Source organism: Grampus griseus, assembly GCF_964374135.1.
Source record: "Grampus griseus genome assembly, chromosome: 14".
In the NCBI taxonomy this organism is placed as follows: Eukaryota; Metazoa; Chordata; class Mammalia; order Artiodactyla; family Delphinidae; genus Grampus; species Grampus griseus.
The window spans coordinates 59,637,495-59,662,282 of NC_139008.1; the positions used below are offsets into that span (position 1 = coordinate 59,637,495).

At 40.4% G+C, this 24,788-nt stretch overlaps 1 protein-coding gene across 1 annotated transcript in view; it reads right to left on the reverse strand.

The window, feature by feature from the left end:
* PTPRA (protein tyrosine phosphatase receptor type A) overlaps positions 1-24,347 on the reverse strand; it is a 184,764-nt gene extending 160,417 nt beyond the window's left edge. Inside the window, exon 1 of the mRNA XM_082671561.1 lies at positions 24,304-24,347. The gene's annotated coding sequence lies outside the window, so the exon portion shown is untranslated. The remainder of the gene's footprint in view (positions 1-24,303) is intronic.
* Between the last annotated feature and the right edge of the window lie 441 nt (positions 24,348-24,788).

Genomic DNA, 24,788 nt, shown 5'->3' on the forward strand with positions numbered 1-24,788 from the left:
CAAAAAATAAAATCTTCAAATTATACTTAGGAATGTTTTAAAATATTCTTAAAAAGAACTAAACATTAATAATTCTGTATTTTAAATTCCAGTTTAAATTAGGCATAAAATCTTTAGTTAAATCACCGCAGTTTTGTTTAGCAAGCTCTTAATACTTAACTGAATCACATCTATTTAACAACATTCCCAACCACCCCCCTGGGATGACCCGGAATCATCTGGCCCCAACCTTCCCAAAATGAATTATTAAAGAATCTCATGCCTTTAAAAGAAAGGATCAGACCAGTGGTGGCAGCTGCCAAAAATGAGTTTACTGCCTGGTTTCCATGACTACATCAATCTGAGACTCGTGTAAGAGAGAAGACGTATCCTTGGAAACCAACTCTTGGCTTCTCTCAATTAAGAAAAGGAGTGGGGAAAAAAAGAGCAAAGGCTTCAGAATAATTTAACTTGTGTTTAATGTGTTCACTGCACATGATAATCAATGGCAAAAGTCCTGTCCCAATCAAACTTGTGAGAAAGTTATATGGTGCCTAGTGGAAAACCCCAAATTGGTTTTACAGAGGTTATCTTATGACCCATAAACAATTATTTTCGTTTCAGACTTTAAAAGAAAATCACAACAGAAGCTCTACCAGTAGAACTTCATAAATAACGTCTAACTGGGACCAGTATTTGGTAACCCCTCAACTGTACAACTGCATGCCACCATCTGAACTGTCCACACACATCCCATATACTCTAGAGGTGTCCTTTGTTTTAGGTGCTACCAATTGTGAAATTTCAAAATGGAAGGTTTTTCCAAATTCAGGAGCAGACTGAATATATTTATGAAAATAACTATACTTCATAAGAAAAGTTACAGGTCCATTCATTTCAACTTCACTTTCTATGAAGTGCAAATGAGCTTTAATGAAATATATTAAGTACAGCCTCCCAGGTTTTCTTAAACCAGGACCCTACTTCCCTGGAGCTATAAATATACTTCCTGTCATCAATAGCAATGGCTGTAGCAACCTCTCTGTTCAAAAGAACTAAAAATACATTTTTGTACATATCCTCTCTTCTGCTACCCACCCACCATTCCAAGAGGAACTGACAGAGGGAAATGCAGAGCTGTGTAAAGTTAAGCTGAGAGCAATGCAGAGACTGTAATTTTCCTTTAAAAAATAAAAAAAGGCTACCTTCAATTGAATACTGTCTAGGGGAGGTATTAATCAGCTATTACAGGGTCAGAGTAAATTTTAAAGTTTTTGGAGAAGCTATTCCTGATCACAAGTTATATTTACTGTTATTTGGGGACCAGTGCCATTCCGTTAAACCATGTTAGAAATTCATGCATATTGGAACTATGCAAAGTAAGAATTTTCTGTATATAAAAGTGACTCATGGAACTAGATGGGGGTGCTCAGCCAGCACTTTCAGTGGGGCTGGGGTCAATGAGATAGCCCTCATGCTCACGAGACTGTTACCCACAATGGGGCTGGAGTAAAAAAAGACGGAAAGCTAGATTCTAAATGTCAGAGAAAGGAGGTACAAATTCAGAAAGGGGAAACACTAGAAAAAATCCTGTGGTACTGAAACAGAACTAAACATATCAGAGTGAAATCATGGCTTTCAATATTTATAGGCATATATCGATGTTTGTGTATGTTTTGTATATACATGTGTATGTATATGTATAAATTATTACAAACCCTCCAACCACAAACCCCAGCATCTGTGTTTCACTTCCTGCCCAATAGGGAAAATTTCCACCTAACAACTTCCCACCACCACGATGATAAAGGCCCTCATCCATATTTTCCCCTCATTCCTTCTGCCTCCTGACCCTAGTGCTTCTCCCATGTGGCCCTGCATAGCATGGTGCCTCCTGCATCTGAGGAACTATGAGTAATAAACTTCCTTCAATGGCATTGACTTCTTCATGCCATCACTTAGTCGTACTTATAAATTAAATCCCAGGTATATTTTAAAACAATATCCTACCTCTGGACTCTAATAGAGCCTAAGAGCAATGATACCCCAGAAGAAAAGAACATATCTGGTATTCAGATCTTGTTTTCTAAATATAGCCCCTAATAAAAGGTCTGAACCAGAGTTCCTTGATGAAATGGTTGATTCCACAACTGGGGCAGTGAAAGTACAAGATGAGCATGGAAAATCTCACTGTGCAAAAAAGTTAAGAAAAGTAAGTGATCAAAGAATGATGGGGACATGAAAAAAGGGCCCAGGAGCCAGCTTGAAAGAGTGCCTATGGCCAAATTTGGGACAATTCGAGCATCAAAATAAATGATAAATGAATAACACAGGAATCCAGGAGTTCATGCTAATATGTTTAAATGATTTTAAAAAAGAAAAAAGGGACCACTTGGTGGTCCAGTGGTTAAGACTCCGCACTTTGGGACTTCCCAGGTGGCGCAGTGGTTAAGAATCTGCCTGCCAGTGCAGGGGACATGGGTTCAATCCCTGGTCCGGGAAGATCCCACATGCCGCAGAGCAACTAAGCCTGTGTGCCAGAACTACTGAGGCTGAGCTCTAGAGCCTGCGAGCCACAACTACTGAACCTGTGTGGCACAACTACTGAAGCCCATGCGCCTAGAGCCTGTGCTCTGCAATAAGTCACCGCAACGAGAAGCCACCACACCTCAATGAAGAGTAGCCCCAGCTCGCTGCAACTAGAGAAAGCCCATGCGCAGCAGTGAAGACCCAAAGCAGTCAAAAATAAATAAACAAATTTATTACAAAAAAAAAAAAAAAAAAAAACAGGCTCCACACTTCCACTGCAGGGCGCACGGGTTCGATCCCTGGTCAGGGAACTAACATCCTGCATGCCACGTGGCATGGCAAATATATAAATAAATAAATACATAAATAAATACAAAGAAAAAAAGGGGGAGAGAAAGCTTTTTCTTAAGTGAAATGCCAAATGATGAATGCAGAAGGAATGATGAAATTTTAAAAATTTTACCATCTGGTAACCACTGTAGTAATAACTGACTCAGGCACAATCATCAATAGATGCTACAACTAGCAGGTAAAAAGTTGATGAGAAATGAACTATTCATATAGCCTCAAAGTATCATCTCACAAAATGTATAATGTTTACTTACTAGGAAGTGCAAAACACTTCCGAACTAACTTTAACTGAAGAGACACGAAAACTAAATGCAATGTATGGTCCTGGATGGTCTCTGAATTAGAAATATGAGGGAAAGGAAGAGGTTTTTCTGCTTTTGTTTTTGGAGGGGGGAGTGGGTTTTTGTTATCTTTTGGGTTTTTTGTTTGTTTGTTTTTACTGTAAAGAACATAACTGGAAGATCAGCGAAATCTGAGTGGTGTCTGTGAATTAGCAGTATTATATCAATATATATTTCCTGATATTAATGAGTGTGCTGTGGTTCAACAGAAGAGTATCCTTGTTTTGAGGATATACATACTGATTAAGAGGTTACAGAGCCTTCTGTCTGCAATTTACTTCTCAAATGATTCAGAAAAACTGTATAGCTACATGGATATAGTGACAAAGATAAAGCAATTATGGTAAAATGTTAACAATTTACCATTAACGATGTGTAATCTCAGTGAAGAATATACTTGGCCAAACAGCAAATAAATACTAATTTCCAAAGGACTAAAATCATATAGCCCGTATTCTTTAACTACAATGCAATTAAATCTATAAGCCAATATTAAAAAACCTCACAGTTGAAAATTAAAAGACACACTTATAAATAACCCATGGATCAAAGAATAAAACCACAATGGAAATTAGGAAATAGTCTGAACTGTTACTGAAGAAATTCCAACCAAAATATTAGTAATCTGATGCCATCAATGTATAAGATAAAAAGATAATATGGTACACACCATGACCAAATTGTGTTTCATTTAAAAGCTACCTTTCTAATTAATGAAAGGTAGTTGCCAGGGGCTAGAGGGAGGTAGAAACAGGAACGTCCTGTTTAAGAGTTCCACTTGCGGATGGTGAAAAAGTCCTGGAGATGGATGGCGGTGATGATATCACAACAATCAATATGAATGCACACTGAACTGTATGCTTAAAAATAGTAAAAATGGTAAATTTTGTTACGTATTTTTTTTAAATTATTTATTTATTTATTTATTTTTTAAAGGCAAATCCATTTATTCATCATTTTTGGCTGCATTGGGTCTTTGTTGCTGCACACAGGCTTTCTCTAGTTGTGGTAAGTGGGGGTTACTCTTCGTTGTGGTGCACAGGCTTCTTATTGTGGTGGCTTCTCTTGTTATGGAGCACAGGCTCTAGGCACACGGGCTTCAGTAGTTGCAGCACACGGGCTCAGTAGTTGTGGCGCGTGGGCTCTAGAGCGCAGGCGCAGTAGTTGTGGCACACAGGCTTAGTTGCTCCACGGCATGTGGGATCTTCCTGGAGCATCGCTCAAACCCGTGTCCCCTGCATTGGCAGGCAGATTCTTAACCACTGCACCACCAGGGAAGTCCTGTTATGTATATTTTACAATAAAAATTATATAAAATGAGCCCAAAAGAATAAAACAGCATTTTCTCATGGAAATTGATTAATGTAATTTATTATACTGACAGATTAAAGAAATAGCATATGAATACCAATAGATGCAGAAAAAGCATGGGATATAATTCAACATTCGCTCATTAAAAACTCTTTGCAACAAGGAATGGAGGGGAACTTCCTTAATCTGATAAATGGTGTCTACAGCCCTAAGATCACACGGTAGGATTCAACAGACTCCTGCCAGATCAGATAACACTGCACAGAATATAAAACCTTGCACCCTTCTTTTAAAATTCTACTACAATTATTTGAAATGTAAAAGACAGAAAAAGTAGTTATCTCTTCTGTGCTGATAAATATTGTTTTGATGTCAAGAACAATTACCTTAACAGAAAAGCGATTCTTCTAAGCTACTAACAGCAAAAAATGGCTTCAGATCAACAACTTTAAAATCAAAATGAGGGACTTCCCTGGTGGTCCAGTGGCTAAGACTCCACGTTCCCAATGCAGGGGTCCCGGATTCGATCCCTGGTCAGGGAACTAGATCCCACATGACGCAACTAAGACCCGGCACAGCCAAATAAATAAATAAATATATTTTTAAATAATAAAATCAAAATCATTTTGAGCAGGAAGTTAATATCCAACAATTTTTTAAAATAGTACAATTCTGTTTTCTAGAGTAACCTTTTCCAAAAGAGTTGTCCTTATTAGAGGACTCAGCAGAAAACTACGCTCTTTGAAATTTGGCAGATTAGTGATATCTTTCTATAGCTAAAATGAATAACCAGGTACTACAACTTTGACATTTTTTTCAGACTAAACTCATTCAAGTCATGTTCTCTTCAACTGAGAAGGTTGGAGCCTGGTCTATCCATTCATTTGTGCCTTAGAGCAGGTGAACTCTTTCCTGATAACCATCTCAGTCCTGCCTGCAGTTGCTCCATGTAAACAGAGATGGAGTCACCACCTATTCAAGGCACCACTGCTGTCTTCAGCCTTCTTTATTTTCAAAGTAAGTTGGATGTGTCACTAATCAGCAATTGTACTCATGATTTCAAAGTATTTTCCTAATTCAACAAAATTCAATTATGAGAAATGATGAGTAGAAAACTGCCTCTTATTTGGGCAACTGTGGACTCAGCTTAGAATAAGCAAAGCTGTAATCACTACTGCAGGATTTCTCAAATTTGAGAGATACAAATTACCTTTTAAAGGAAACAAAATTTTTAACACACCTTCAATGCTAATTAAAAAATTTTTATTAATGAATAAACGTAACACTGTGCTATTATACAGCTATAAAACCAAAACAAACTTATATAAAAATATAAAACCAGTAAGATTCAAATTAACAATATTAATAGATAACAATCGATTTAATGCTGAAATTAAATCACTAGTCACAACATGGCTATTGCATCACCTACTACAACAGTTTTCTTTTTTTTTTAAGCTTGGCATGCCTAAACACATACGTCATATAATACTAATTCTCCCATCACTTTCCCATTCAAACAACTGCAAACAAGTTGCCCAGCGTACCCAGCACTACTTGGACTTCCACTGACTGGTCCCACAAACTACTTACTTACAAATAAAGACATAGATAACCAAGGATCCTAAACACACACACAAACATGGGCACTGAAATTGTGTGGCAATACTCAGTTACAAGGTGGGCAGTCATTCATATGCTTATAGTTCAGGTTACTGAAATTTTAAAAACTATTAGAGTCTACTCAGAGAAATTTCTCTTCAAAATATATCCAAGGACCCCCATTTGAGATACTGCATTACAGTATGACTGTAGAGGTTCTATTGAAAACATTCACCATATCACACAATATCCCATTTAAGAGGAAAATGCCTCAAACCACAGTGCCAGGAAAGGCTGTTTCTCACTACTGATGATGGTTTCTATCTTGTAAGTCAAGTGAATCTCTTGGAACCTTCGGCTAATATAACTTGAGAGCTCAGTATACAGTCTTCTTTAAATAACTGCATAGAATCTAATGGACTGCGCTACCATAATCAAGCACACACTATAAAAATCAAACATTACAAAAGAAAATACGCTGAATAGAAGGTATCCTTCCCACCAGGCATCCAGTTCCCCACTCCCCAGTGATCATTATTACTGACCAGCTTCTTTGGTGTCTTTCTGGAGAACTCCTAAATGCACTCTCTCTAGAAACACACACACAATGGTATTATATTTGTATCAGTAAATTACTTCAAATTCTCCTTAGAATGAGCTAGGCCATGAGTATTTCCTTCACTGGTCCTAATATTTTAGAAATTACAGTGGTTTTTTGTTTGGTATTTTTTAGTTGTTTTTTGTTTTGTTTTGTTTTTATTGATTTTGGCTGTGCTGGGTCTTAGTTGCGGCATGCAGGATCTTCGTTGTGGCACTCGGGATCTTCGTCGCAGCATGCAAACTCTTAGTTGCAGCATGCGTGTGGGATCTAGTTCCCCGACCAGGGATCAAACCCAGGCCCCCTGCATTGGGAGCACGGAGTCTTACCCACTGGACCACCAGGGAAGTCCCAAAATTACAGTGCATTAGAATTAAATAATTTTAGGGATAGAAGGATGTTAAACCATCAAGTCCCTTATCACTTTACAGAGGAAGAAACTGTGAACGGGAAAGACTTGCCTAAAGTCTCAAGGCTAATTAGTACTACCAGAAATAGAACTCAGGTCTGCTTACTCCAAACCCTTTCTTTATCCAAGGTGTACTCAAATTTCTTTACATTTTCCACAGTCATCAGGTGATTAATTTGTCTTAACCGTGTGAAATTAGAAGCAAGAAGTTCCCCTTGTAACAGAGTTTTTCTCAGGGGATGAACGACTGATTATTTGCAATTAAGTCTGTTTAGTCACCATCGATTCACAGATCTGTCTGCACCAAACACAGCAACATATTGGGTTGGCCAAAAACTTCATTCGATTTTTTTCCCTCAGATGGCTCTGGTAGGGCTTAGTTGTCTTTAACTTCAATTGAAACAATTTTGTCAGACTGTATTGTGACAGCTATCATATCAGCATGCATTTAAAAACAAAACTTATCAAAATTGGTGATTTCTCTGTAGCCATTTTAGTATTGAAGATGGAAGAAAAAAAGCAACATTTTCGGCATATTATGCTTTCTTATTTCAAGAAAGGGAAAAACGTAACTGAAACGCAAAAAAAGGTTTGTTCAGTATATGGAGAGGGTGCTGTGACTGATCAAACATATCAAAAGTGGTTTGTGAAGTTTCATGCTAGAGATTTCTCCCTGGACGATGCTCCACGGTCAGGTAGATCAGTTGAAGTTGATAGCGATCAAATCGAGACATTAATTGAGAACAATTAATGTTATACCATGCGAGAGATAGCCGACATACTCAAAATATCCAAATCAAGTGCTGAAAACCATTTGCACCAGCTTGGTTATGTGAATCGCTTTGATATTTGGGTTCCACACAAGTTAAGGAAAAAAACCTTCTTGACCCAATTTCCACAGGTGATTCTCTACTGAAATGTAATGAAAATGTTCCGTTTTTAAAACAAATTGTGACGGGCGATGAAACGTAGATATTGTACAATAAAGTGGAACGGAAGACATCGTGGGGCAAGCGAAATGAACCACCACCAACCACACCAAAGGCCAGTCTTCATCCAAAGAAGGTGATGTTGTGTATACGGTGAGATTGGAAGGGAGTCGTCTATTATGAGCTCCTTCCAGAAAACCAAACGATTAATTCCAACAAGTACTGCTCCCAATTAGACCAGCTGAAAGCAGCACTTGATGAAAAGTGTCGGGAATTAGTTAACAGAAAACGCATAATCTTCTATCAAGATAATGCAAGACCGCATGTTTCTTTGATGACCAGGCAAAAACTGTTACAGCTTGGCTGGGAAGTTTTGATTCAACCGCTTTATTCACCAGACATTGCACCTTCAGATTTCCATTTATTTTGGTATCTATAAAATTCTCTTAATGGAAAAAATTTCAGTTCCCTGGAAGACTGTAAAAGGCACCTGGAACAGTTCTTTGCTCAAAAAGATAAAATGTTTTGGGAAGATGGAATTATGACGTTGCTTGAAAAATGGCAGAAGGTAGTGGAACAAAACAGTGAATAAAAAGTAAACAACTTTACTGTTCAATAAAGTTCGTGGTGAAAATGAAAAAATGTGTCTTCTATTTTTACTTAAAAATCGAATGAACTTTTCGGCCAACCCAATAATCGATCATCCCTAACATTCTTGGTAATTTCCAAGAAACAAAGTTGAAATTTAGGGTAGCTACACAGCCCTTCGAATCATCAAAAGAAAAAGAAATGTTATATTACAGAGCCCCCAGATTTTGGTATCGATACCTGTTCATCAGCAAACATGTCTGTTTACTATATGCCTAGCACTTGGCTCAATGTTGAACATCAATGTATTGAACACCTAATGGAATTAATAGACATGCTCAATACATAATTGTCCTCAATAAACTAACAGGAAATTAAGACATGAAAATGAGTAATTAAAATACATTGTGATCGGAACTTCCCTGGTGGCTCAGTGGATAACACTCTGCACTCCCAATGCAAGGCGCCCGGGTTCGATCTCTGGTTAGGGAACTAGATCCCACACGCATGCTGCAACTAAGAGTTCACATGCCACAACTAAGGAGCCCACGTGCCAAAACTAAGGAGCCCAAGTGCTGCAACTAAGACCCCGTACAACCAAATAAGTAAATAAATATTTTTTTAAAAAACCAAAAAACATTGTGATCAATACTGTATTTGTTATACCAACCCTAAAAGGAGGAAAAAACAATTCCTAGGAGAATTCAGGAGACTTCCATAAGTGGGTGATACTTCAGCAGGGTCTAGAAGACTATGTAGTAGTGCGGTTACTTAAGTTTTTGTTTATTTAATGAATTCAGTTTCAAAGAGAAAGATAAACTAAATCATATAGGTACAGTCTTTGGCAATTACAGTGAAGGTTGCAAACTGGTAGCACACTGTGTTATAAAAATATTGAATATGAACTCTTTAGATAGGCCATGGAAACTCCAGTATGACATATGACCCAAGAGATCTACTTCTCTCATTCATATAAGCTGCCCAGCTTCCAAAGACATATTTGAGTTTGCATCCCCCGACAAACTTAATGCCAAAGATAAGGGAGATGGAAAGAAGAGAGTAGAAGAAAAAGACATCTTAAAAACCTTCTGAGTTTTCAAGCCATTACATGGGCTTACAGTTTCTTGTTTAAAGGTATTTTCCAGTTTTGGAATCAGAAAACTTACAAAACTAGGAAACGAACAGGAAAAAGAAGGAAATAATAAAAAGACAGCTTTAGATGCTGAGTGAGGTTAGGCTCACTGAAGAACTAAGGGAACTCACCTGCTGCCACCAAACTCAAAGTGCAAGTAATATGAATCCATGCCTCAGCAAAATTACATATTACTATACATCCTGGACCACCAAGATCCTTCTAAAACCATTAATCTGCATGTGTCAGTGTATGGATTATTATATAAGTGTCTGGATTATCACATAATATGATTAAGTGACTTGATAGAAATAGCACAAGGATCTATACCTAGATCAGAATTGAGACAGTCAGTAAGGTAATGCTCATTGGAGGAACTGATCCCTACCTAAGAAATTATAATGCAAGGTAAAAAAGAGGGAGATGGGCAGTCCAAAAGACAGAGGGTCTGAAAGAGCACAGCACAGTCAAGGATACGGGGAAAAGGTAAGGGTTAAGAGGGGTTGGTCACAAAAACTTGCTCTGATAAGGAGTCTGGATTTTACCCAGAGGATTTTAAACTGGGGAGTGCTATGATTAGATAGGGAAGTCAAAAAGATCACTCTTGGCAGCAGTGTGATACATGACGTAGAATAAGGAAATAATAATGGGTAGACAACTAGGGAATCTGCAGCAGTCATCTAAATGAGAAGAAACCAGAACTAAGAGACAGAAGAGGTGGGGGAAAGCAGGCAAATTTGAGAAATATTAAAGGTAAAACAGATGGGAATGCAACACCAACCAGAAGAACAGTGTCATCCAAATTTCTGGTTTGGGTTACAGGGTTTTGTCATTCATCAAGACAGAGAATACAAAAGTAACACATTTAAAGGGAAGATGAGGTCAGTTCTGAGCCTGTTACAGGTGCCTGGGAAACAGTCCAGTGAAGATTACCAGTAGGTTGCTGGCTATCATCCAGCGCGAGGACGAATTTTCTCCTACTTAGCAAGGAGCTGGCAGCCGAAACCCTGGGCATAGGCATATGCTTCCAGGAACAATGCGTAGGATGAAACACAAGAGGGCTAAGGATGTACTCTTTGGTAAGTCAAAGAGTGGTCACCGAAGAGAGGCCTAAGGGAACTGAGGAGTGGCCAGAAAGGTAGAGAAAAACCAAGAAAGTGTGTCACAGAACTCCGGGGAAGATGGTTCAGGAAGCAAATGTTGTACGGTTTATCCCATTTACTCAATTCTTCTCCCTCTCTCTTCCCTCTCCCATCCTTGCCACATTTTCCCCCATTGAAACCCCAGGAAGATAAAAGTTACTCTGTGATCAATTATGCAGCTACACTGTATCCTGACCAACTACTACAGAGGAAAAACAAAATCAAGGTCATTATAATATTTCCTAACATTTACTGAAAGTTTACTACATGCTAAGAACTCTGCTAAGCACTTGGGGTGAACGATCTAATCCTTAAAACAAACATGCAGTAAAAGAGTACTACTGTTGAACCCATTTATTAGGTGAGGAAACAGTCTCAGAAGGGTTAAGTATTAATACTTTGTCCATGTTCACAAAGCATGGCAGGTATGGGATATGAACTCTAGTCACTTCCAACTCCCCAAATTAAAATAACTATAAAGCCTGACAAGGAAAATACGAAAGAAATACAAAATCCAATCTGGGGACTTTCCTGGCAGTCCAGCGGTTAAGACTCCATGCTTCCAGTGCAGGCAGTATGGGTTGAATCCCTGGTCGGGGAACTACGATTTCCACATGCCATGCAACGTGGCCAGGGGGCGGAGGGGGGAGGAACTAATCTGATTCAAGAACTGGCAGTGTTTGACAGACTGACAGTATAAATGTATTTTAAATATCTAAGAAAATTTAATTCACTAACAAAGGGGTATGAAGGAATTTAATCAGTTAAGCTTGAATTAACATTAATTAAAGAGCAAGTGAAAGTTACTGTTCTTATTTCTATGTATAAATTACAATGCTTACAAGTACAATAACAAGACTAAAGAAAAACTAGGTTTTTAAATTTGCCACTTAAATAAATTGAACATTAATTTGAAACCCAAGTAATTTTTAGTCCTTTTCATGAACAAAAGCCCCACTCAGACATTACAAAACACACATAACTGAACTGCTCTGTTAACCACTACTTGCTCTACAACAGCATTCTTCAAAGTAGAACTTCTGAAAGCTAAGTGCAAGTGAATAAGCAGGAAATGTTAGTTGAAATGTCAAACTTAAGTAACTCTCACAGTATACGGGCATGACGCTTTCTGGAAGGTTGCACAAGTACTGTTCATAGTGCCTAGGGATGCCTCTGAGAAGGGGAACTTGGAAGATGAGGGAGAGAGAATTACCTTTTACGTATATTTTTAGTACTAACATCTGAATATTTTAACATGTACATGTATCATTCAAATGCATACATGATTTTAAATGAAGCAAATTTAAAAATATACACACTGGGGCTTCCCTGGTGGCGCAGTGGTTGAGAGACCGCCTGCCGATGCAGGGGACACGGGTTCATGCCCTGGTCCGGGAAGATCCCACATGCCGAAGAGCGGCTAGGCCCGTGAGCCATGGCCGCTGCACCTGCGCGTCCAGAGCCTGTGCTCCACAACGGGAGAGGCCACAACAGTGAGAGGCCCACGTACCACAAAAAAAAAAAATTTAAAAAATAAAAAATAAAATAAAAATATACACATTGATTAAAAAACATAAAGCCATTATTTTTTCCATTTTCTAAAAAGATGCTTTCTCAAATTTACCTTCTCCTTCCCACCACAGTCAGCCACTATTGAGAATCACTGCCTCAGAGCTTCACAACTGCTACCAACAGCACTATTGCTAACTGGGTATGAACTATAGGAGGAAAAAGGATCTTCTATCACTTCCACCAACTAGTAGCAAGATCCTGGGCAAGGCTAACTCCCCAGAATGGAGAAACAGAAACACCAGTTGGAAGTCACTGTATATTCAGCCCCTGTTAACAAAGCAAGCAGGTCCAGGTGGGAAGCAAGGTGCGCTGGAGAGCAGTGGTCTCACAGACAGCAGCAGAAGCACTGATTCAGGAACTGGCCGCATTCCTTGAAAGGTGGGTAAAGCATTCAAATCAATTGAGGCATGGAAAGGGGCACCAGAACAGAAGCATTCCTGTGAAAGCTCTCCCCCACACTTCCCCACCTTTCCTTTTAGAGGAACACTGGAAGTCCTGGAACTATTCTATATACTGATGTACTGCTGATACACCAAATGGAAGACATTCTCTTTATTAATGGGGTATTACTAATGCGTTTATAATACTGCATTAAGCCACCTGTCAACCAGTGTTTGAAAACTAATTGATGGTTATTTGTCAATCAATATTTGAGAACTCTTGAACAATTTATAGCAGCCGGGTTTTAACTTCTCTCCACACACAAAAGCTCAGTTCACTTTCAAAAAGCCAAAAATGTGGAACCCTACTAATGCTTCTACTGCTTAAATCATGCTTATCCACAAATCTCCATTCCCCTATGCCTAGCCAGTCCAGAACACCATCAACCCTGGCCAAATATGCTCTAACAATCATGAAACTAGTCTCTATGCTCTGTCCAGTTCATTCTCCACAGTAATGACAATCAAATTTTTTGACTGCACACCAGTCAATCAATCAACACGCACATCCCCAACATGTGTTCACCAATAAATATGATAAAGATACTAATATATATAAATACTACAAAAAACAGTCATTCATTTCCAAATGTAATAATGATTGTAATAATGGTTTTTATATGGGAAAATATAAAAACCATTACTGCTATCACTAAGATGTTAATATCAACCTTGTTTTAAAAATATTTAGTGTGATCCATATGATCAAATATTTATTATGCTTGAAAAATCTCATTTTAATACTTTGTGACAAAGCAATCTGAAAGCCTGGTTTCAAATCAATACTTGGTTTTAATGGTTATCATAGTCCAAAAGAAATATGGGTCCAAAAGGAAGAAGCACTACAGTTGTGCTTACTAAAGAGTGGTATTTCTTTTTCCAACCCCATCCAATTATACAAACATTTCCCTTCAAATTTGGCTAGCAAATGTCTATCTTCCCTTGAAAAGGAAACGACTATTGAAATTACTCTTGAAAACTAGTCAGAAGATTTTACTTTTTAAATTTCTAACAAATGGATGTGAAACCCACTAAAACTAAGAGCAAGAGTAACTCTATAATAAACCCTTATATACCTATTATCCAGCTTCAATGATTATCAGTAATGGTAAATAACCTACAACCCTCAGACACAATGAATTATCTTAGAGCAAATTCCAGACATCCTATCATCTCATCCATAAATACTTCAGTACATATCTCCAAGGGAAAAGAGTTTTTTCTTTTAATATAACTATACTATTATCATATCTTTAAAAACTTAAAACAATAGTTTAAAAATCATTTAATATATTAAGTGGTATTCAAATTACTCCCAATTGTCTCATAAATACCTTTTTACAGTTAAATTGTATGACATAGGATCTAATCAAGGTCTACACATTACATTTAGTTAATATGTCTCAAGTCTTTTCTAACCTGTAATAGTTTCTCCACTTTTTTCCCTGCCATTTATTTGAAGTAACTGGGTTCATTTGTCCTACTGGATTTCTCACATTCTGAATTTTCTAATTACATTCTATAAGCTGATTGTTAGATCTAGATGCTTAATTAGAGTCAGGTTTGATTTGATTTTGGTAGGGAAAGACTATTTCATGAATGGTGTTATATTTTTCCTATTGTACCACATGAGAGGAACATAAAGTTTGGTTGTACCCATTTTAGAGATGTTATGACTGATTAGAAGATTGTCATTCTGATTCTTCTATTATAAAGTTCCCTACTGGTTTTAATTGCAACTGATGATCAATGTCTAGGTCTTTTATTTCATTAGATCATCTGGAAATTTTTTTAGAAATACATTTGGAGATGTTTATCAGGTAAGAAATTTATGCTTCCAAGTTTTTCATGTGTAAAAATATGAGTTTTTATAGATGCAACAAAATCACAATGAGCCCATGAGTCACTGGGGAAATGCAAATCAAAACTACAATGAACTATCACTTCATACCACTAAGATAGCTACAGTCAAAAAGACAGCATAACAGGGGACTTCCCTGGTGGCACAGGGGTTAAGAATCCTCCTGCCAATGCAGGGGACACAGGTTCAAGCCCTGGTCCGGGAAGATCCCACATGCCGCGGAGCAACTAAGCCTGTGAGCCACAACTACTGAGTCTGCGCTCTAGAGCCCGCGAGCCACAACTACTGAGCCCACATGCCGCAACTACTGAAGCCCGCGTGCCTAGAGCCCGTGCTCCACAACAAGAGAAGCCACCGCAGTGAGAAGCCCGCGCGCCGCAAGGAAGAGTAGCCCCCGGTCGCCGCAACTAGAGAAAGCCCGCACACAGCAAAGAAGACCCAATGTAGCCAAAAATAAATATATAAAATAAATTTTAAAAAAAAAGACAGCATAAATATTGGTGAGGATGTGAAGAAACTGGAACCCTTGTGCATTGCTGCTGGGAATGTAAAATGGCACAGGTGCTTTACAAAACAGTTTGGCAATTCCTCTAAAGTTAAACAGACCCATTTAACCCAGCAATTCCGCTCTATATCCAAGAGAAATGAAAACGTATGCCCGCACATGTACTTGTGCATGAATGCTCACAGCAGCATTAATCGTAATAGCCAAAAAGTGGAAACAACTCAAAAATTCACTAACTGATGAACAGATAAACAATATATCTAAACAATGGATTATTTATTCAGCTATAAAAAGGAATGAATGAATTCATGCTACAACATGAATGAACTCCCCAAAACATTATGCTAATTAAAAGAAGTCAGTCAACAAAGGCCACATTTTATATGATTCCATTTATATAAAATGTCCAGAACAGGCAAATAGAAAGAGTAGGGGCTGCCAGAGGCTGGAGGGAGGGTGGAATGGGGAGTGAAGGTAATGGGTGCAGGGTTTCTCCTTGGTGTGATGAAAATGTTCTGAAATTAGATAATGGTGATGGTTGCACAACTCCACAAATACACTAAAAATCACTGATTGTACACTTTAAAAGGCTGAATTTTATAGTATGTAAATTATATCATGATAAAGCTTCTTTTTTAAATTACAAGGAAAATGTTATCCCATAGCATACTTGTAAGAAAAAAGACGTTACTTTCTCATTCACTGTTAAAATAACATCTTTACTTGAAGAGACAGATTAAGGATATTAACTTCTCAAATAATATTAGCTAGATAGCCATTTATCACAGAAAAAGTAGGCTTTTTTTTTTTTGGTAGAAGTAAAATGTATAACATCAACAACTCCACCACAAGATAACCAACAAGATAACCTGCCTCAATAGTTCATGAAGAGGCAATGAACGCATTTCATTTTTCATTCAAGTGTATGTTCTGTTTACATTTAGACAATTATTCCATACAACATTGTTATGAAGGCAGTCATTTACTATTAAGAATGTTTTCTCCAGTATAACTTTCTCCAGTAGCTCACAAAAGAAGTGATTTTTCTTGGATTTCTTTTAATAAAGAGAATCTAGCAAATACTAAGGCATGCTAGAAGCTTCTATACTTTTAAAACTATGTAACAAACCTCCAACACTGAAAAATTTATTCTAATATTGCTTGTTCAAATCTTCAGCAACATTTACTACATCTTACAAGAGTATCTGCAAACAAAATTTAGTCTTAGTTTCTTGATATATTATTTTCCATACACTATATCAACCTTTTTGTGGGTGCAGGCAGTGCGGACAGGAGAATCTGCCAATGGTATGTGCCTTTTGTTCATTTATAAGAACAGAAAACCTTGAAATAGATACTTTAATCATTAGGCTAGTAAAATTATGTACAGCATCTGACTGAATAGCCTATGTCTTTTTTTCTTTTCTTTTTGGCTGCACCCCATGGCTTGGGGGGATCTTAGTTCCCCCACTAGGGATTGAACCTGGGCCACGGCAGTGAAAGTGCTGAGTCCTAACCACTGGACTGCCAGGGAACTCCCCAGGCTATGGCTTTAAACATCATTGGGGGAAAAAAAACATGCAGAGCTTCTCTTTATGCTCCAGATGCTTAGTTTTCAAATGTCTTGTTGTTAGTGATAGCCTCATATTTTACTATTTAATATCTCAGGTTCTATATAATCTTAAAACAAGATTCCTATAATGACAGAGGATGTAAGTCTATGTTTCAAACAGAGTTCTTGATACCTTCCAATGTAATACGAGCTGACTTATTTAATCTGACTTAATAGCTCACTGAGCGGGACTTCCCTGGTGGTCCAGTGGTTAAGACTCCAAGCTCCCAATGCAGGGAGCCCAGGTCTGATCCCTGGTCACAGAACTAGATCCCACATGCATGCTGCAAATAAGACTAGGTGCAGCCAAATAAATAAATAAATACTAAAAAAAAAAAAAAAAACTGCTCACCAGAACTTCATAATAGGAGCTAGACAAGGGTCAGCTCTGCCATTTTGTTTGTTTCCTTGTGCTTGCGTTATTAATATTTTCTTCAATCACTGGTTTCTTTGCAGGGATCTTTTTAAGCCACTTGTTCATTTTGTGAAGGTTAGTTTAATGAAAGCTGAATAATATAGACTGTTATCAATATGTTGCAATACACTGAAAGTAAATGTATATATACAGGGATTTCCCTGCTGGTCCAGTGGCTAAGACTCTGCGCTCCCAATGCAGGGGGTCTGGTTCGATCCCTGGTAGATCCCACATTCTGCAACTAAGAGTTCACATGCCGCAACTAAAGATCCCACATGCCACAACAAAGATCTCTTGTGCCACAACTAAGACCCAGGTCAGACAAATAAACAAATAAATTTAAAAAATTTTTAAAATATATATACAAAATGTATATATACAGCTCTGCTTGCTTACTGCAGGACTCCCCTCTTACTTCTGGACACCCAAACACTGTTTGACCTACAGACCCAAGAAGATGCCAGTGACAGTCCCTAAATGTAACGTTTTATCATTGTTTAGATAAAAACAATAAAAAGTTCAGCATCCCAGCATCTTATCCACCTCACTTGGAAAACTACTGCTTTGGATTGCAGCCACAGTGAACTTTTCACAACTGCAAATCAGATCAGTTCACTCCTCTTTTAAATCCTTCAATGGCTTAGCCCTGCCTTCACGATAAAGTCCAAAATCCTTACGTGGTGTATAGGGCCCTCAACTCTGGCCCCTGCTTCTCTCTAGTCCAGTGGTTCTCAACCCTGGCTGCATATTAGAATCACCTAGGGAATTAAAACATACATATACATATATATATATATACGTAAGGTACCAATTCCTTCCTAGCTCAGGGTCTCTGTGTTGTTTAAACTGCAAGCATTGTTGAACCTCTCTGGTGCTCCCAAGACATCTTATTCTTCCCCTTTGATCACATCTATAATTACCATCAGGTGATTAATGTCTGCCTTCTGCATTAGCCCTTAAGGACAGACATCACAACCAAGTTACTGGAGTATCCAGTTATCTGGAGTATCCCTAACTACCAGCACAATGTCTGGTATTTTCTACTGAACAGCACCCAGTTTTCTATTTCATACCAGTATGATCTTATCCTAAATTTCCAAAATATTTCTGGCCTATCAACCATGTCTTTCTTCATAAAAAAGTTGACTTTAGCTACATACTTAACACTTGGATATGATATAACACAGCACCGTACTTCATTCAAAATCTAAATGAGCTACTAAAACTCATTTAGTAGCTCATTTAGATTTTTTCTAAAGTTTTTCTAAAGAAATGTAAATTAAACCTAACTCAAAGTACTATTACATTTCTTTTAAATTAACAAAATCGAATATTAGGTTTTTTTTAATTTATTTTACTTTCGGCTGCGTTGGGTCTTCGTTGCTGCGTGTGGGCTTTCTCTAGTTGCAGCAAGCGGAGGCTACTCTTCATTACGGTGCACAGGCTTCTCACTTCGGTGGCTTCTCTTGTTGCGGAGCATGGGCTCTAGGCGCGCAGGCTTCAGTAGTTGTGGCACACGGCTCTCAGTAGTTATGGTGCACGGGCTTAGTTGCTCCACAGCATGTGGGATCTTCCCGGACCAGGGCTCGAACCCGTGTCCCCTGCATTGGCAGGCAGACTCTTAACAACTGCGCCACCAGGGAAGCCCAAATACTAAGTTTTATTTGTAACAGCATTGGCTGTATTGTCAGGAAATAGGGCCACAAAAATTGCTGATGATGTTGTAAACTAGTTCAACCTTTCTAGAGAGCAATTCGGCACTGAAACCATATTCTGATGCAGTGAACCCATTTTAGGGGTAAGAGTGCAAGAAAATAATCCAAAAGAAGTATTTGAACAAGGGTGCTCAGAAGTACCATTTATAATAGTAAAAAGGAGAGAGAAAAGGAAAATAAAAAACGATCGCACAAACTACAGCTATCAATGCATAGAATACTATTCTGTGATTTAAAATAATAAACAAAATGAGTAAATATAAAATATTTGATGTTATTCAAGAAAACAAAAATCATATGCTGTATTTACTTTACTCGCCATGTACATATAAAAGGTTTTAACTATAAAAAAAAAACTATGCCTATACACTGACACAAATGGATATGAATTTAAAGTAAATACAATTTCACATTTAATGGATTCTCTTTTCCACAGAGAATATACTAAAACAAATTTTAACACTGGGTTATTTGAGGGTTTGTTGCTCAATTGTATTGTTAGTGTTATATTATTGCTATTTTTGTTGTACTCAGACTCACTAAAAAAATTTCTTCAAATTTGTCATTTGGGAACATATTAGTTATTACATTAGAAGTAAAAAGACAAGATTGTATATTTGGCCAGATTCCTGCTTATAACTTAAGCTTCACCTGCACCTCATTTTTCCCACATGAAGGTGGAGAAAAACAATGCAACAATGTTTACAAACTGACTCTGAGAACCTCCAATGAAAGATGCTGGGCAAATACAAATATCAGAGCTGCTTAAAAAAATCACCACCACCCAGTGTTTTGCACAAGTCACTTTATCCTTCTGAGACTCAATGTCTCCTTCTGCAGATAGAAAGAAATAGGCTAGAATCACATGAGGGGAGGAGGTTAGGTGAGGGAAAAGCACCTGAAAAAGCAGTCTATCTGAAAAAGCATCCCAGGCTACCCTGATAAATACTCTGATGAAGATCTGTTTGAGGTCCATTCACATTTTTGCAAAGAGGATAAGTTAGTACAACCCCCTCCAAGGGGTGGTAATTTGGCTACATGTCTACAAATTTAAAATGCACACGTATCCTTTGACCCAGTAATTCCACTTCTAAAAATATACAATTCAGGGGCTTCCCAGGTGGCGCAGTGGTTGAGAATCTGCCTGCTAATGCAGGGGACACGGGTTCGAGCCCTGGTCTGGGAGGATCCCACATGCCACGGAGCAACTAGGCCCGTGAGCCACAACTACTGAGCCTGCGCGTCTGGAGCCTGTGCTCCGCAACAAGAGAGGCTGCGATAGTGAGAGGCCCGCGCACCGCGATGAAGAGTGGCCCCCGCTTGCCACAACTAGAGAAAGCCCTCGCACAGAAACAAAGACCCAACACAGCCAAAAATAAATAAATAAAAAATATACAATTCAGGTAATTTTACACATGAGCTCTTAACAAAGTATGTAGAAGGATATTCATTATAATGTTGTAATAGAAAAACCTGGAAACAACTTAAATGTTGTTTGATCCAAAAACTAGTTACAAATAATAGTGCAGCCAAACAATGAAATAAGTAAAAGAATATCAATAAAATAAAAAGAATAAATAGCTCTATATGTACTAACATATAATGATTTCCTAAGTTAAGTAATGATTTTCCTACGTTAAGTAAAAAAGAGCAAGATATGGGAATTCCCTGGCAGTCCAGTGGCAAGGACTCCGTGCTTTCACTGCAGAGGGCCCAGGTTTGATTCCTGGTCAGGGAACTAAGATCCTACAAGCCAAGCCGAGCAGCAGTGAAAAAAAAGAAGAGCAAGATGTGACTGGTATGTACCATGGGGTAGGAGTACGGATAGGCAGATACATGTTTATACAGGAATAGTGTCTATGTAAAGCCACAGAAACTGGAAACTTCAACCATCTCTGGGGAGGTCAGGGTAGAAGGGAGGCATTTCTCTATACATACGCTTTCATACTGCTGGAATTTTTTCTCATAAGTATGACCTGTGCCCAAAACTCAGCAGTATTCTCTTTAGGCCTCACTCTGGGTCTAAGAGGCTATGATTCTGCCTCTGTGAAGCCTCACCATTGCCTCCTAAATTGGAAGGGTATTAACATCTGGCCCCATACTGCCCCTGAATGACCTTTCAAAAGCCTGGTGTGCCCAAGTCCCTGACCTCCTTTATCTTTTAGTTTTTTAATTTATTTTATTTTGTTTATTTTTATTTTTGGCTGCCTTGGATCTTTGTTGCTGTGTGCGGGATTTCTCTAGTTGCGGCGAGTGGGGGCTACTCTTCGTTGTGGTATGTGGGCTTCTCATTGCAGTGGCTTCTCTTGCTGTGGAGCACGGGCTCTAGGTGCGCCAACTTCAGTAGTTGCAGCACACAGGCTCAGTAGTTGTGGCTCGTAGGCTGTAGAGCACAGGCTCAGCAGTTTTGGTGCACGGGCTTAGGTGCTCCGCGGCACGTGGGATCTTCCCGGACCAGGGCTCGAGCCCGTATCCCCTGCATTGGCAGGCGGATTCTTAACCACTGCACCACCAGGGAAGTCCCCCTGACCTCCTTTAAAATCCCCCTTTAAAGTCTCCACTGCCCAAACTCTAACACAGCACTTACAGCCCTTCAAGCCAAACTAATCTCATCTCCCACCCTTCTTCCCTCTACCCTATCCAACTACGTTTAACCTCTCCCTGCTCCCCAAGGACAATGGGTTCCTTCCACCTCCAAGCCTGCCTGTGCTGCTCCTTCTTTCCTGTATCCTGTCCACCATACATAAACTCCTATCTATCCTTCATGACCCAAAGGCTCCCTTCCAGTCAAGTTTTCTCAGACCACCCAGGGAGGGAATGCTGTCTATACAGCCAGGCAGATACTCTGGAACTAGACTGCCAAGATTCAAATCCTGAGTATTCCCTCATCTGCACACTGTATGGGCTCAGTTTCCACCCTTGTCTAGTAAGAATCAGCCACCACATGATGGTAGAAAGAATTATATAAGATAATTCGTGGAAAGCATTTATTACCTAGCCTGACACAAGGCAAATAAAAGGTATTATTACACTCTCATAGTACCTGTGATATAAGTATTTGTATCCACTTGTCCTGCATTAAGCTGTGAGCCCCTCAAAGGTAAAGATGTGACTTCCTCACTTTTATTCTGTATGCCAAGTACTTCACCTGGCAAACAGAATACATGTGAACGTATTTCAGTCAGAGGACTGGCTTTTCTGGTTTCTGAATTTCACCTAGGTGGTAAATTAGTGTCTAAAAGGTACCCAGTGAACAGCCTCCTAGATTGTACCCTGCCTTACAGTACGCACATAGTCAGGCCACTTCAGGCAGGCAGAGGTGAAAAAGAGATGGTGGGGCTTTTAGCCTTTCAGAGACAGTCAAGCAGACTGAAGGCCAGTGGCATATGAGACCGGCCAGCTTCTGCCTGTTGATTACTTATGGGGGCTGGATGGGATGGACATGAAGAGATGGGGAATCAAGATACTAAAAGTCATAGGTGTGCACACCAAGCAGGAAACACTCAGGAAAGATTCTCTCAGGGGACTTCCCTGGTGGTGCAGTGGTTAAGAATCCGCCTGCCAATACAGGGGACACAGTTTCGATCCCTGGTCCGGGAACATCCCACATGCCACGGAGCAACTAAGCCCGTGCGCCACAACTACTGAGCTTGCGCTCTAGAGCCCGCGAGCCACAACTGCTGAGCCCGTACGCCGCAACTACTGAAACCCATGCACTCTAGGGCCCATGCTCCACAACAAGAAGGCACGGCAATGAGAAGCCCGTGCACCACAACAAAGAGTAGCCCCACCTGCTGCAACTAGAGAAAGCCCACGCACAGCAACGAAGACCCAACGCAGCCAAAAAAAAAAAAGATTCCACTGAATTAAAAAAAAAAAAAAGATTTTCTCAGGAAGTGGGTACCTGGAAGTAAACATAAGTGGAAGAGATGGGACAGGACCTGTAAGACAACCGGGAGGAAGAAATCTCTCAATATGGAAGATGAACAGTTGAACAAGGCACAGCTCCTGCCCTCATCAAGCTTCTCAAATGAGAAGGGCTTTAAAGGAAGAGGTGGAGGTTGGCAGGTAAAGGTGGGGAGGAAAGAGGATCACACAAGCAAAAAAAGAGGCAGTCAAGCAATTCTGATTGGCCAGAGAGGGGGATGAAAGGAAGGAGAATTGAAGGATTCAGCTAAAAGTAAAAGAGTAAGTTGAAGCAAGACTGTCAAGTGCCCTGTAGGACCTGTTAAGGCATTTTGGGCTTCATTCACCCTATGGGAAAAGGAAAGCGAGGGAGTTTTAAGTAAACAAGTGACAGCATCAGATCTGTGTTTTGTAAAGGAGTGGCCAGGCAGGAAGATGTTCACCCATCTTCCACCACCAGTCCTCTCCTTGCCCACCATCTTCTGGTTCTAGAGCTGCCTTAATGGCAAGCAGGTGGCAAGAGAAGAGATCTTTCAGGAGATGTGACTGGTTCTAGAGCAGGGATCCCTACCCTGGGCAAAGGCTTCTGAAGGCATTCACCCTCCTAGAGAGGTCTTAAACATTCCTATTTTCCTGTCTTACAAACATCATTCACTGACCTCAAAAAAAAAACAAACAAACCCTCAACATTAGGCTCAGCTCTGCCATTATTATTTTTATCTTCAGGAAATACAATTAGGAACTAATTTTTCAAAAAACGGTATTCTTTGTGTTATTCACCAAAAGTAAAAAAAAAAAAAAAAGGAGGAGACCTGCATTCCCAATTGGCTCATTTTAAATTCTGGGCAGCTCTGAGCCCCTGCTTCCCTTCCTAAGCGGCCTCAACTGTAGGGAGTGGACGGTAAAGAGAGGGGCCCGGGGAAGAAAAGTTGGTCACTGTAAGAGCAAATTTTCTCGTGCCAGGAGTTTTCCTCTTTCTTCCCATTAAATGGACCTGAGCAAATTCTGTTCTCGCTGTCCAAATTTCTTCTTTCAGAATGAACTATGGCAGCGCCCCCGCCCGACCCCAGGAGGACACACGCAAAGTTCCTGGGCAGTAGAGAGGGGTCGGCGCCCGGGCCGGCGCGTTTCCGGGGACACCCCCCACCCCACCCCACCCACACAGACGGACAGCGTTTCCGGGGACACCCCCCACCACACACACACACACAGACAGCGCAAGGATGTGGGATCCCTGGAAAGCCGGATGGATCCGGCCCGGAAAAGAGGGATTTGGGATCGGGCCGGGGACCCCTCCCACCCGCTCCCGGGAGCCGCCCCCCCGCCTCCGGAGCCCGCCTGGGCGGCGGCAGCCGCGAACACTCACCGAGTCCGGCGTTGGGCGGGACCGCTGGGGACGAGGACGGCGGCTCCGCCTCTGTGCCGCGGCGGCGTCTCGGCCCGCCACACGCCCTCAGGGCCGCCGCCCGGCCCACGGCTCGGAGCCCCGCGGCGGCGGCGGCGGCCTCGCCTCCATGGCGAGGGGAAGCGGCTGAGGGGCAGCGGCTGAGGAGCTACCGGGCGGGCGGCGGTGATGGCGGCGGCAGCCTCGGGTCCGAGCTGGAACGCGCGCGCGCGTCTCTGTCAGCGCCGCACTCGCCGCAGCCTCGCTCCCGACCCGGCCTTGGCTGTAAAGAGCCTCCTCATTGGTGGTTCAGAGACGGGCGCTGGTTGGCCCAGACAGAACGGGCGTCTCCTGGCCCTCCTGGGTCCCGCCCTTGCGCGCCTCCGAGCGCTCTCTCGCCTGCCAGCCTGGGGCGTAAGGCCGGGTCTCACTGTCACCGTCTCACTGATGGCCTGGGAGATGTGCAC